Raw genomic sequence first — 13602 nt, 5'->3', positions numbered from 1 at the left:
AGTCAGCAGCTGCAGTATTTAAGTGGAACTCCGCTTTAAGCCAAAACATGTTTCAGCTTTATAACCACTTGTCAACCACCCTCTAAAAGCAGGATTAACTGCTACAGGGCAGCCGTTCTGTGCAGAATTCCATACATATTCTGCACTTCCCATGCTGTGGTTAGTCATAGCAGAAGACCGTCAGCAGGTGGCAGCCAATGGATGACCAGTGGCACCCGCTGATTATCAAAAGATTCAGGACAGAGCTCCCTCCTGACAGTGGGGATGCGATGGATTTTCTTTTCTTACTAAGCAAATCCATCACATCCCTAAGTGAAAGCAGCACACTGTGTAAACAAAAACACTGGTTAGGCAAAAATGTAACCCTTTGATTGCCCTAGCCATTTAACCCCTGCCCAGCCAGTGTCATTAGTACAGTGACTGTGTATTTTTAGCACTGATCACTTAGTCATTGGTTCCCAGAGTGTCAAAATAGACGCTATAATTTGTGTAAACCAATCCATATACGCTTATTGGGATTTTTATTACCAAAAATATATAGTAGCAAACGTATTGTCCTAAATTAATGAGGAAATTTGTTTTTTACATATTTTATTGGATGTTTCACAGCAGAAAAGTAAAAAATTTTACTTTCAAAAATGTACAGTCTTGATTTATAGTGGAAAAAAAAAACCCAAACAAAGATAAAAGTTTAACTGATGTACAGCATTGCACGACTACGCAATTAGTTTAATTAATGTTATTCATATGACTTTAACTCCCCAAAAAAGAAAGCCCATGTAAAAATACAGGTCCTCCACAGGGCAACAAACACAGCACAGATTTTACAGTAAAAACAGCGCCGTTGTCTTGATTAAGGTTACAACTGGAAACGTTCTCCCCAAATCATCAAAAGCAGCAGCTGGGAAATTGGATTTAACTGAAGGAGTCAATATCTTCATTAGCACATCACTAAACTTTTTCCTGGAGAAGGAGGAAAAAAAAAAAAAAAAAAAAAAAAAAAAATCCACATTAACATCCAGCACAGAGCTAGAACAGAAGACACCGGTATTGAAGTGTCTGTATATTTTCAACAACGCTCACCTGGCTCCACCTTCCAGGATGCATCAAGCTTCTTTCACAACAGACGATCATATCACTGAATGGACCACGTGTCTCCCCAGATCTGTGTACAATGAAGCACACTAGAACGGACATCAAGGAGACCAGCCTGTGTGCCAGAGCTGTGTTGTCCTGTAAAGAGATGAGATGTCAGCAACAGAACTATGATGGTAGAAGGAGCGGGTCTAACAGCAAACGGGTAAGGTGTCCATTTGACGTAATCTGGAGGCCCACAAAGATTACCATAACTAAAGCGAGAACACAGATTACCAATGGAGGCCCAGAGCCTCCCGCCTGGATAAAACCACTTTGAGGAACAAAACTATCCTCCCTATGAGGGAAATAATGGGCACACATGTTCTGGTATTTGGCGCTTTTAAAATTTCAGGCCTCTAATATTACATTTATGCCAACACATCTGAATGGGCTAGAGTATTAAACATTTTAAATGTTTATATGGAAACAGCTAACAATCTAATATAATAGCATGGTACGGTAATATATTGCCTGTACTATCACTGGTGAGAATGATTGTTTGGAGCTGTGAATATGTATTTGTGTAAGCTGCTTTTGACTTTTTTTTTTGTCTGTTTAAAACAAAAAAGTGACCAGATTGACACTGCTGGTGTATCAGACAAAACTGGCTTAGAGCATGCAAATCATCAACATGGTCGATCTGCCGGGGAAAAAATTCTGTCATCATTTGACCAGCGAGAGCCGAGACTGAGAATACCCAGAGACAAGTCCCAGCAAACCGGAGCAGCCGAGAGATTAGAGCATGGGTCTTCAAACTACGGCCCTCCAGTTGTTCAGGAACTACAATTCCCATCATGCCTAGTCATGTCTGTGAATGTCAGTTTTACAATGCCTCATGGGATGTGTAGTTTCACAACAGCTGGAGGGCCGTAGTTTGAGGATCCCTGGATTAGATGGAGGATGATCATACCTATGTGCGTTATCCTGCGGGTGATCTTTACTGAACACCGGAGCACTTCCATTTCCTGCAAGAGACCATATATAAAAGATAAATAAAAAATAAATCTGTAAAAATCCCTACTAAATATACAATAGCACATTATTGGGTGTATTCACACCAGTCTGTTGCCATTCCTAAAGCTTAATCACAGATCAACACTGCTGGTGTATCAGACAAAACTGGCTTAGAGCATGCAAATCATCAACATGGTCGATCTGCCGGGGAAAGAAATTGTCATCACATGACCAGCGAGAGCCGAGACTGAGAATAGCCAGAGACAAGTCCCAGCAAACAGGGGCAACTAAGAATAGACAAAAAGGACGATCATACCTGTCTGCGTTCTTATCCTATGGGTGATCGCCACCGGAGGACTGCATTTCCTGCAAGAAATCATATAAAGATATTATAAAAAAAAAAAAAAAAAGGCAAAAAAAAAACCCACACAACAGTAACAATAATCACAGTCCCTACCAATTATCTAACAACACATTATTGGGTGTATTCACCCAGTTCTCATTTGTTGCCATTCCTAAAGCTTAAATCACAGATTCACACTGCTGGTGTATCAGACAAAACTGGCTTAGAGCATGCAAATCATCAACATGGTCGATCTGCCGGGGAAAGAAATTGTCATCACATGACCAGCGAGAGTCGAGACTGAGAATACCCAGAGACAAGTCCCAGCAAAAACGGAGCAGCCGAGAGATTAGAGGATGAACATACCCGAGTTATCCTGCTTGGTTATCTTCACTGAACAATGGATGACTGCATTTCCTGCAAGAGACCGTATGAAAGCTTTAAAAAAAAAAAAAGAAAGACAGTAACAACCAACCACAGTCCCTACCAATTTCCTAATAGCACGTTATTGGGTGTATTCACCCAGTTCAGACCAATCTGTTGCCATTCCTAAAGCTTAATTACAGATCAACACTGCTGGTGTATCAGACAAAACTGGCTTAGAGCATGCAATCATCAACATGGTCGATCTGCCGGGGAAAGAAATTGTCATCATCTGACCAGCGAGAGCCGAGACTGAGAAGACCCAGAGACAAGTCCCAGCAAAGGGAAGCAGACAGACTAGATGGAGGATGATCATACCTGTGTGTGTTATCCTGCTTGGTGATCTTCGCTGAACAGCAGAGGACTGCATTTCCTGCAAGAAATCATATAAAGCTATTAGACAGTAAAAATCACAATCCCTACCGAATACATAATAGCACATTATTGGGTGTATTCACCCAGTTCAGGTCAATCTGTTACCATTCCTGAAGCCTAAAATGGAAGTCCATGCAAAATCTAAAATCCCTGCATCTATAGACACCATGGACCCAACACTAACCTCTCTATCCCTGTAAAGAAAAGAGGAGTATACATACATTTTTGGAAGCCGATCTGAATGAATCTCCAGCACCGGAAGCTCTGCAGAGAACAATGAATAGGAAGAAACGTCACCCATAGAGGTACTATGGGGCTTCCGTTGTCTTCCATCTCCTCTGCACCCACCTACACAGAGAGGCCGCAGCTGATAACTCAGCGTGGGATCCGGTCGGTTGGAGCGGGTCAGATTGGCTTCCAAAAAGCTATGTATACTCATTTCTTTACAGGGTTAGAGAGGTTCATGTTAAATCCGTGGCGTCTATAGATGCAGGGAGTACAATTATGCATGGACTTCCACTTTAAAAAGAGGAAGTAAAGCTAATTGTTATTTTTTCTGACCTGCAAAGTTAAAGGCATAATGTGCTAGTATACATTGCATACTAGCGCATGCTGTGAAACTTGCCTGCAAATGAAGCTCTCGTCACTGCTGGAGGCTGAATCCCTCCCCTCCCCCTTTCGGGTCTGCAGACTCTAGCTGTGTGGCTGGCCGGAGTCATGTGACGCCGTGTGTGGCGCCGGTCACAGCCCAGGGCTCTGAAGGAATGGCACTGGTGGCTGTTCCTTCGGAGCATATGCGCCGACGACATCACCAGCTGCATACAGCAAGTGTCTCCTAAGCAGTGCACATTTTAGGCGCCATTTAAAGTCTTATTAGGCACAATTGGAGTTTACAACCACTTTATTCACAGATATATACTGCTGGAGTATCAGACAAAACTGGCTTAGAGCATGCAATCAACATGGTCGATCTGCCGGGGAAAGAAATTGTCATCACATGACCAGCGAGAGCCGAGACTGAGAATACCCAGAGACAAGTCCCAGCAAACAGCCAAGAAATTGGTCAAAGCACCATCGTACCTGTTCAATATCCTGGAAGGTGATGCTCACTGAAAGATGGAGGACTCCATTTCACAGGACTCCCATTTCCTGCAAGAGACAGAATTCAGCTATAGAGACACCAAACTCACTCATATTACCAAACAATTTTTGATAGCACATTCATCCACCTCAGACTAAAATGGTTGCCATGTCTGAAGCCCAATTGGTGCAATAGACAATCTACCCAGTGAACACTATCCTCCAACTTTAATCTGAACTATGACTGATCTGAAGTATTTCTCCCAAAGGGTACACTCTCTCTCTGCCTCCCCTCCTCCCCCCCCAGTAGAGGGCCTGCTTCACAATGAATGTACCCTCTGCAGTGTAAATGGCCCAACGATGAAGTATCAGATTAAACTGGCTTATAGTATCCATCTACAGAGTCGATCTGTCAGAATTAACTTTTTTTTTCTTATCTCACAACAGCAATATCAGATGATCACCAATCACTGCACCCAAGAGGACTACAAGTCCCTGCAAAAAACAAAAACATTCTGGGATGGCAAAAGTGTACACCGTACCTGTACTACATGAAGATCGGTCACATTGTGGTCAAAGGCCTCTCAGTTCCCTGCAAGAGACATTGTACAGCCATAAATCACAGCAGCCACATATATCACAACACACAGATCAACACTGCTGGTGTATCAGACAAAACTGGCTTAGAGCATGCAAATCATCAACATGGTCGATCTGCCGGGGAAAGAAATTGTCATCACATGACCAGCGGGAGCCGAGAACACCCGGAGACAGGTCCCAGCAAACCAGAGTAGACAAAAGTCAATGGAGGCTGAACATACCTGTGTGCATCATTCTGCTTGGTGATCTTCACTGAACATCGGAGGACTGCATTTCCTGCAAGAAACCATATAAAGCTATAAAATGATATAATAGTACATTGGCTGTAGTCACACCAGCTCATATCTGTTGCCATTCCTGAAGCTTAATCACAGATCAACACTGCTGGTGTATCAGACAAAACTGGCTTAGAGCATGCAAATCAACATGGTCGATCTGCCGGGGAAAGAAATTGTCATCACATGACCAGCGAGAGCCGAGAATACAAGTGCGAGCAAACAAAGAAATTTTACAGAGTGTGATCATACCTGCTCAATATAATATCCTGGAAGGTGGTCCTTGCCGAACACTGGAGGACTCCATTCCAAGCCACAGGACTCCCATTTCCTGCAAGAAACCGTATACAGCTATAAGAAGGTGACACTAAACCTACTCCTAGGCCTCTTTCACATGGAACCTGTCAGTTTTTTTTTTTAGGCGGACCTGAACGGACACCCCATAGACCTCTATGGAGCGTCGGATGTCAGCAGTGACATATCCGCTGACATCCGACCCGCTCCGAAAAAGTGTGACGGAGGAAAGACCTACTTTTCCATCCGTCTGAGGATCAGGTGACCACTGACTCTACGGTCCGTCCTCATCCAATCCCCCATAGGGGAGAGCAGCGCTCTGACAGGTCCGTCCCTGCACAGTGTGCAGAGATCGACTTATCTTTCTGATCAGCGGGGGATCAACAGAGCGATCCCCCGCTGAGCAGAGCGGGCTCCGTACATGGACACGTCCATGTGAAGGAGCCCCAAGTCCCAACTGAATATTTGATAGCACATTCACCCAACTCAGACTAAATTGGCTGCCATTTCTGAAGCCCAATTTGTTGCAATAGATTATAGATAACGCAGGGGTTGACAAATTTGCTTGGAATCTAGGAGCCAGCTAAAAAAGTTAGGAGCCAGGTCCGTGACGGCGATCCGGACCTGTCCCTGGCCTGACATGTAGACGAGTGAGGGGAAGATAGCCCCCAGCCCCTCACCTGTCTCCAAGTCATTGCCCATAGCTCTTAGAGGGACATTTTATTTGTTTTATTTTTTTCAAATGACGATTTTTTTTTAAATTGCATTTTAGTGTAAATATGAGATGTGAGGTCTCTCTGACCCCAGATCTTATATATAAGAGGACCTGTCATGCTTTTTTTTTTTTTTTTTTTTTTTTTTTACACAGGGGATTTTTACATTTCTTGTAATAGGAATAAAAGTGATACACTTTTTTTTAAAAAGAACAGTGAAAAAATAAAAGTTTAAAATAAATAAAAAAAAAAAATTTTTTAAATGCGCCCTGTCCCGCCAAGCTTGCATGCAGAAGCGAACGCATATATGAAAGCAATGTTCAAACCACACATGTGAGGTATCACCGCGATCGGTAGAGTAAGAGCAATAATTCTAGCCCTAGACCTTCTCTGTAACTCAAAACGTGCAACCTGTAGAATTTTTTAAACGTCGACTATGGAGATTTTAAAGGGTAAAAGTTTGTCGCCATTCCATGAGCGGGCGCAATTTTAAAGCATGACATGTTGGGTATCAATTTACTCAGTGCAACATTATCTTTCACAATATAAAAAAAAAAAAATTGGGCTGACTTTACTGCTCTTTTTTTTTTATTAAATAAATTATTTTTTCCCCCAAAAAAGTGCGCTTGTAAGTCCGCTGTGCAAATATGGTGTGACAGACATTATTGCAACGACCACCATTTTACTCTAGGGTGTTAAAAAAAAAAAAAAAAAAAAAAAGTGTGTGTATATATATATATATATATATATATATATACACATACACACACATATACATACACACATACGTGTTTAGGTGTTCTAAGTAAATGAAAGGAGATATCTCCATTGTCATTGCTGGTTGTAATTCCAACGGCCACCACAAGAGGGCGCCAGATTCCAGAAGGAATAGGATCACAGAAGGCCTCAAAGCCGGGGGCTCAATTACCGGCCGCCGGCGGCGCGGCCCGACGCAATCACGCCGGGGGGTCCACGGACACAGGATAACCCCAGCTGTGCTGCCCGAGGCGCCAATTGCTAATTCTAGTCGCCAATGCGACCTGGCGACCGGGTTTTGTCGAGCCCTGAGATAACGGATCAACCCAGTATGAACACTACCTGCCATCTTTAGTCTGAACTATAACTGATCTGAAATATCTAAATATCTACCCCACCCTCCTCTCCCATGACCAGGCCACTACACTACATTGTTGTGTGTATTCACCCAGTTCACATCAATCTGTTACCATTCCTGAAATTTAATCACAGATCAACACTGCTGGTGTATCAGACAAAACTGGCTTAGAGCATGCAAATCATCAACATGGTCGATCTGCCGGGGAAAGAAATTGTCATCACATGACCAGCGAGAGTCGGGACAGAATACCCAGAGACAAGTCCCAGCAAACCAGAGCAGCCGAGAGAGATTAGATTGGAGGACGAACATACCTGTGTGCATTCTTATCCTGCGGGTGATCTCCACTGGAGGACTTAATTTCCTGCAAGAGATCGTATAAAACTATAACATGACAGTAAAAACAATCCCCACCAATCTAATGGCACATTATTGGGTGTATTCACCCAGTTCACACCAATCTGTTGCCATGCCTAAAGCTTAAATCACAGATTGACACTGCTGGTGTATCAGACAAAACTGGCTTAGAGCATGCAAATCATCAACATGGTCGATCTGCCGGGGAAAGAAATTGTCATCACATGACCAGCGAGAGCCGAGACTGAGAATACCCAGAGACAAGCTGAGAGATTAAGCAGGAAGAACATACCCGTCTGCTTTACAGCACTGGAAGGTGATCTTTACTGAACGCCGGAGGACTCCATTGCCTGTAAGACAGCGTAAAGATATAAATAAGATACTAAACTGCACAAGTCCCTACTGAATATCTGGCAGCAGGAAGGTTTTGGATATTTCAGTCAGCTTAGACCAATAGTTTGTATATTGCTATCATTTCTAAAGACAAATCCAGAGTAAACACTGCAAGACCATGATGTACTGTACTACACCAGATCCGCCATTGCCCGCAAGTCTGGGACAGAGGGTGCAAAATGGTGATGAGCAGCAGACAAACATGGCCTGAAAGTATCACTTTTGTGGGGGGCTGAGTATTCTAAATCCAATGTCCTCTCTACAAAAGGTTTATGTACAATGTATGAGAAGAACGGGTGTGCAGTACTGGTCAGAGACAAATGGGGACGCTGTAAAACTATAGATGCAAGATCCTCTCCATGAAGTTCAGATTATATAAGAGCAGTACTTGACATGTAAAAAATTGTGTACAGACACAAGGGGTGGGGAAATTTTTTGGATTATCAACATTTTTATAAAACGCATTTGGAGGAAAAAAATTAAAGATAAAATACGAGAAAGTTCTATTTAAGATAGGTTAAGCATAGAGAGTTTATCCAGCATAAAAAAAAAAAAATGTAGCTGGTTATATAGCAGGATTCTGTAAGATTTACATTTTTGGTAAACTCATTCAATGAATCCAAAATATGCAAGCTGAGAACATGTCCTGCATTGATGTACACACACACAGCAACCACGAGATAAAATCAAAGTTCAGGAATATTCCTTTATCCATTTTGCAAAATCTATGTACACTACAAACTGTATGATTGAATCGGTTCGGATCCGTTTTACTAACCTGACAGCTTATTAGCCTAAATATTAAACCTTCATTTGGTTTAGAAATATTAAAGATTCTAACTACCAGCAAGACTAAGTCCTTACATTTAAAGAGCACCTGTCTTTGCAGATCCATCATGGCAGCGCCTGTTAGCGGGCGTCCACTCCCTCACCTTGTTGCGTCACTGCCACATCACCAGCCGTTCCATTAAAGTGAATGGAACCGTCGGTGAGTCACTGCAGGACAGAGATGACAGTTGCTCTTTGAAGATGATTTAAATAAAATCCACCCTGGTGCGGTGCATTGTAAATTCTATATTACATCCTCCATTCGTTGCTTTAGTGTACTACTGGGTGTTCAGTTCCAATTACAGACACAAGAGGGCGCATTATCATACATACCATAACATACTGCAGCCAGAAAAAGCAGAGGAGATAAAAAAAAAAAAAGGAACCATCACCGGTTACTGACAATTCTCCTCTAAACAGTGCACATCATACACATTGCATGTCTCTCCGCCCCTCCCATTTCTGCAGTGTATAAGGCCAAACACTGACATATCAGATTTAACTGGCTTACAATATCTGTCAGTCAATTTTTTGGGGGGGGGGGGGAGTTTAATTATCACACCAGAAATATCCTGCAATCACTGCAGCTGGGAGGAATAAAAGTCCCAGCAAATAGAATGACAGAAGTAAATATCGTACCTGTACTATATGATGGTTTGTCACATTGTGGTGAGAAGCCCGTCCATTCACTGCAAGAGACATAAAACAGCTATAAATCACAGCAGCCACATACATCACTGCACACACATATCAACACTGCTGGTGCATCAGACAAAACTGGCTTAGAGCATGCAAATCATCAACATGGTCGATCTGCCGGGGAAAGAAATTGTCATCACATGACCAGCGAGAGCCGAGACTGAGAATACCCAGAGACAAGTCAGAGCAAACAAGACATTAAATGGAGGCTGAACATACCTGTGTGCATTATTCTGTTTGGTGATCTTCACTGAACTCTGGAGGACTGCATTCCCTGCAAGAAACCATATAAAGCTATAAAATTATATAATAGTACATTGGCTGTATTCACACCAGCTCATATCAATATGTTGCCATTCCTGAAGCATAAAGCGGAGGTCCACACTAAAGTGGACCTTCCGCTCATCGGAACCCTCCCCCCCTCCAGCACCACAATTGGCACCTTTCAGGGGGGTGCAGGTACCTGTACAGTACAGGTATCTGCACCCCCTTCCAGGATAGCTCTCTGCGGAAAGGGGCGTAGATTACGCCCCTTTCCGAAAGTGCCCCGCTGCCTGCTGGGAAACACACAGATCCCAGAGGCAGCGGGGACCGTCCTTATTGCGCAGCGCAACTCATGCATGCGCAGTAGGGAACCGGGAAATGAAGCCGAAAGGCTCCACTTCCTGATTCCCATACCCAAGATGGCGGCGGCAGCACCCGAGAGACGATCGGGAGATCGGCTTTGGGTGCCGACATCGCGGGAGCGCTGGACAGGTAAGTGTCATTATTTTAAAAGTCAGCAGCTGCAGTATTTGTAGCTGCTGGCTTAAAAAAAAAAAAAAAAAAAAAAAAAAAAACACACGCGGAGTCCCGGTGGACTCCCGCTGGTGTATCAGACAAAACTGGCTTAGAGCATGCAATCAACATGGTCGATCTGCCGGGGAAAGAAATTGTCATCACACGACCAGCGAAAGCCGAGAATACAAGTCTGAGCAAACAAAGAAACAATCTAGGATGGCAAAAGTGTACACCGTACCTGTACTACATGAAGATCGGTCACATTGTGGTCAAAAGCCTCTCCGTTCCCTGCAAGAGACATTGTACAGCTATAAATCACAGCAGGCACATATATCAGCGCACACAGATCAACACTGCTGATGTATCAGACAAAACTGGCTTAGAGCATGCAAATCAACATGGTCGATCTGCCGGGGAAAGAAATTGTCATCACATGACCAGCGAGAGCCGAGAATACCCAGAGACAAGTCCCAGCAAACCGGAGTAGACAAAAGTCAATGGAGGCTGAACATACCTGTGTGCATTATCATTCTGCTTGGTGATCTTCACTGAAGATCAGAGGACTGCATTTTCTGCAAGAAACCATATAAAGCTATAAAATGATATAATAGTACATTGGCTGTAGTCACACCAGCTCATATCTGTTGCCATTCTTGAAGCTTAATCACAGATCAACACTGCTGGTGTATCAGACAAAACTGGCTTAGAGCATGCAAATCATCAACATGGTCGATCTGCCGGGGAAAGAAATTGTCATCACATGACCAGCAAGAGTCGAGACTGAGAATACCCAGAGACAAGTCCCAGAAAACCAGGGCAACCGAGTTTTTTTTTTTATTCATTTTTATTAATAGAAAAAAATAAATTGATACAAAAACCTGAGCCTATTGGGCACACACAATACATTTTCCCCATTTAATTTCTCCTCTTTATTAACACATAATTTTATGAGAGATTACACAGAGGACGATCATACCTGTTGAGAATATCATCCTGGAAGGTGACCTTTACTTAATACTGGAGGACTCCATTTGACGCCAGAAGACTCCATTTCCTGCAAGAGACAATATACAGCTATAAATCTGAACCAGACCAGCTCACAGTCCTACAAAATATGTGGTTGGCCACTATTGGCTAAGACAACTGCTCTCTCATACCCCACCCCCCTCCACATGTCTGGTAGGGGTGCAATGGATCGTCACCAATCCATGATCCGAAAACGGGTCACCCGGTTCAAATCGGCACACCACACGATCCGCTGACCGCATGGCTTAGGAAAGCCTGCAGCTTCGGCCTAGCGCCGGCCATCTTGGTACACCCAGCGGCCGCTGCCTCGTCAGGAAGTGACGTTTCGTCACCATCTTGCTACACCCCACACTCCTGCACAGTAATGATAGTGAGAAGGGGGCAAGAGGACACCTTGTTACACCCACCGGAGTTTTAGATTTCAGTTATTTTCAACACACAACGGAGCTTATATGCTTAAATACAGTATTTGTAAATCCGACGGCCTGTTTAGATGTTACATTTTAAAAACAGCAGCAAACCTGCTGACCTTACATGGTTGCTAATAGTTAAATGAAAACCAGGAGGTGTTCTGTCACATTAGCAACCATGTAAGCTCAGCAGGTTTGCTGCCGCTTTTAAAATGTAACATCTAAACAGGTCGTCGGATTTACAAATACTGTATTTAAGCATATAAGCTCCGTTGTGTGTTGAAAATAACCGAAATCTAAAACTCAGGGAACAGGATTTATTTATTTTTTTTGCAGATCTGAAAAATGATCTGATACTCTGATCTGAGGAACGATCCGATCATAGATCTGAGTTTTTTGATCCGTTGCACCCCTAATGTCTGGGCTTTAGGAGCCAAGATGGTGAACTTCAGACCAGCATGGCCGGAGAGCATCCAAACTGAGCGAGCTCTGCATTATAAATCCAATAGATCTACAATAATAAAAAAGTCTATGTACATTGTATCAGACTAATAATAATGGGCTGTGTAGTACTGTTCAGAGACAGGAAGGGGCGCCGCAAACTACAGATGTGATAACCTCTCGATACCCCCCTTAATAAAGTCTAGAAAAAAAAAAAATTGCTCAGATGAAAGCTTACAAAAAATAAAAAGGATCTAAAAACAAAAGAAAAAAGGATCATGATAGTAGCAAGACAACATAAAAGGACACTGATCTCCTCCAGTACTGAGGAGTATGGTGAGCAGACTGGCATGCTGCAGAAAAGCCCCAGTCCTATAAGCGAGTCCCCCAGTCCTATAAGCGAGTCCCCCAGTCCTATAAGTGAGTGAGTCCCCAGTGTAAACCCCCTCCTTCTTTCCTAGTGAAAGGAGAACAAACCTCAATCACAGGCCACGCACAGCTCGCCCTCCATACTTACTCACCCTGCAGCTCACTCTGAGAACATGTGCTCGGCTGTGCTCTCCTCCTCCCCCTCACAGGAAGTAAAAACAGCTACAGGGTTTCCAGGAGTCAGCAGGGGCCGGAAGAGACACTCTATCTCACTTTACACTTGCTGGTGGTTGCTCAGTAACCGATTTCACAGTGCTATCCCATAATGATAGCTCATGCACAAAGGAGCAAAGTCCCCCACACACTCTGCCCCGGTGTCACCCTTGTATCTTGTAGAAGGGGATATAATACAATAATTACATTTAATTATTAATGGGCAGCGTTGTCTGCTCTCTATTACAGCAAATACAAATGACATTTTTATTTAAACAAAAAAAAAAAAAGAAATTTTTATTCAATTGCTACTATTATTATTTCTATTATTATTATTTATTTATTTTTTGTTTCAATTTGAGAAAAAAAATGCGGTACAAAAATTAGATATATATATATATATATATATAAAGTGGAATGTATTCATCGTATTCAAATGTAAATGAATAAAATATAAGTCCTGCATGGGTTATTTTCGATGAATTCTGGTACAAAAGTGAAAAAGTTAACATATCAAAGGGCTACGATATAGTAATCAAAGCTAGTTTTAGTAACAAATAGGTGTGAAATTGATATTTTGATGATAGGCAACTCCTATCCTCATATTGATTAGTGGTTCCAAATTAATAATAACTACTGCAGTAGGGAACAGACACAAAAGATACGCTCAGCATCTTTCCAAATAACCGTTCTCCTTTATTATGACGCATTTGAAGGTTTTTATACACATGATTGCGTAGGTATCACATTAATATTACAGTTGTACGTTTATGGTAAC

The 13602-nt window shown here is 42.7% G+C and overlaps 1 long non-coding RNA gene, 11 other non-coding genes and 2 pseudogenes across 14 annotated transcripts; all 14 read right to left on the bottom strand.

Moving 5' to 3' along the window:
* Nucleotides 1-574: 574 nt before the first annotated feature.
* On the bottom strand, nucleotides 575-12856 carry LOC143935151 (uncharacterized). Of its 3 annotated transcripts, none has more exons than XR_013263467.1 (18): nucleotides 12764-12856; nucleotides 11342-11419; nucleotides 10880-10937; nucleotides 10604-10653; nucleotides 9805-9859; nucleotides 9526-9575; nucleotides 7958-8015; nucleotides 7623-7672; nucleotides 5440-5518; nucleotides 5134-5188; nucleotides 4855-4904; nucleotides 4313-4381; nucleotides 3176-3230; nucleotides 2801-2872; nucleotides 2408-2457; nucleotides 2048-2102; nucleotides 1084-1233; nucleotides 575-963 (listed from the first exon to the last, which is right to left on the bottom strand). It is a non-coding gene; the product is annotated as an uncharacterized LOC143935151 (long non-coding RNA). The 3 variants fall into 3 exon arrangements; XR_013263465.1 differs by having other exon boundaries at nucleotides 2801-2851; XR_013263466.1 differs by having other exon boundaries at nucleotides 2801-2851; nucleotides 12760-12778.
* On the bottom strand, nucleotides 1723-1813 carry LOC143937633 (small nucleolar SNORD12/SNORD106). The gene has a single exon (XR_013263722.1). It is a non-coding gene; the product is annotated as a small nucleolar SNORD12/SNORD106 (small nucleolar RNA).
* LOC143937643 (small nucleolar SNORD12/SNORD106) lies at nucleotides 2238-2327 on the bottom strand. Its single transcript, XR_013263731.1, has one exon. It is a non-coding gene; the product is annotated as a small nucleolar SNORD12/SNORD106 (small nucleolar RNA).
* On the bottom strand, nucleotides 2634-2723 carry LOC143937645 (small nucleolar SNORD12/SNORD106). Its single transcript, XR_013263733.1, has one exon. It is a non-coding gene; the product is annotated as a small nucleolar SNORD12/SNORD106 (small nucleolar RNA).
* On the bottom strand, nucleotides 3010-3098 carry LOC143937637 (small nucleolar SNORD12/SNORD106). The gene has a single exon (XR_013263725.1). It is a non-coding gene; the product is annotated as a small nucleolar SNORD12/SNORD106 (small nucleolar RNA).
* Nucleotides 4153-4238, bottom strand: LOC143937647 (small nucleolar SNORD12/SNORD106; annotated as a pseudogene).
* LOC143937642 (small nucleolar SNORD12/SNORD106) lies at nucleotides 4972-5061 on the bottom strand. Its single transcript, XR_013263730.1, has one exon. It is a non-coding gene; the product is annotated as a small nucleolar SNORD12/SNORD106 (small nucleolar RNA).
* LOC143937634 (small nucleolar SNORD12/SNORD106) lies at nucleotides 5296-5382 on the bottom strand. Its single transcript, XR_013263723.1, has one exon. It is a non-coding gene; the product is annotated as a small nucleolar SNORD12/SNORD106 (small nucleolar RNA).
* Nucleotides 7452-7541, bottom strand: LOC143937644 (small nucleolar SNORD12/SNORD106). Its single transcript, XR_013263732.1, has one exon. It is a non-coding gene; the product is annotated as a small nucleolar SNORD12/SNORD106 (small nucleolar RNA).
* LOC143937641 (small nucleolar SNORD12/SNORD106) lies at nucleotides 7809-7898 on the bottom strand. Its single transcript, XR_013263729.1, has one exon. It is a non-coding gene; the product is annotated as a small nucleolar SNORD12/SNORD106 (small nucleolar RNA).
* LOC143937638 (small nucleolar SNORD12/SNORD106) lies at nucleotides 9645-9734 on the bottom strand. The gene has a single exon (XR_013263726.1). It is a non-coding gene; the product is annotated as a small nucleolar SNORD12/SNORD106 (small nucleolar RNA).
* On the bottom strand, nucleotides 10451-10536 carry LOC143937639 (small nucleolar SNORD12/SNORD106; annotated as a pseudogene).
* LOC143937636 (small nucleolar SNORD12/SNORD106) lies at nucleotides 10721-10807 on the bottom strand. The gene has a single exon (XR_013263724.1). It is a non-coding gene; the product is annotated as a small nucleolar SNORD12/SNORD106 (small nucleolar RNA).
* LOC143937640 (small nucleolar SNORD12/SNORD106) lies at nucleotides 11045-11134 on the bottom strand. Its single transcript, XR_013263728.1, has one exon. It is a non-coding gene; the product is annotated as a small nucleolar SNORD12/SNORD106 (small nucleolar RNA).
* Nucleotides 12857-13602: the final 746 nt, after the last annotated feature.

Source organism: Lithobates pipiens, unplaced genomic scaffold, assembly GCF_037356315.1.
Source record: "Lithobates pipiens isolate NorthernLeopardFrog02 unplaced genomic scaffold, aLitPip1_a1.2 Scaffold_28, whole genome shotgun sequence".
Lineage (NCBI taxonomy): Eukaryota > Metazoa > Chordata > Amphibia > Anura > Ranidae > Lithobates > Lithobates pipiens.
This window is presented reverse-complemented; position numbering and strand designations above follow the sequence as displayed.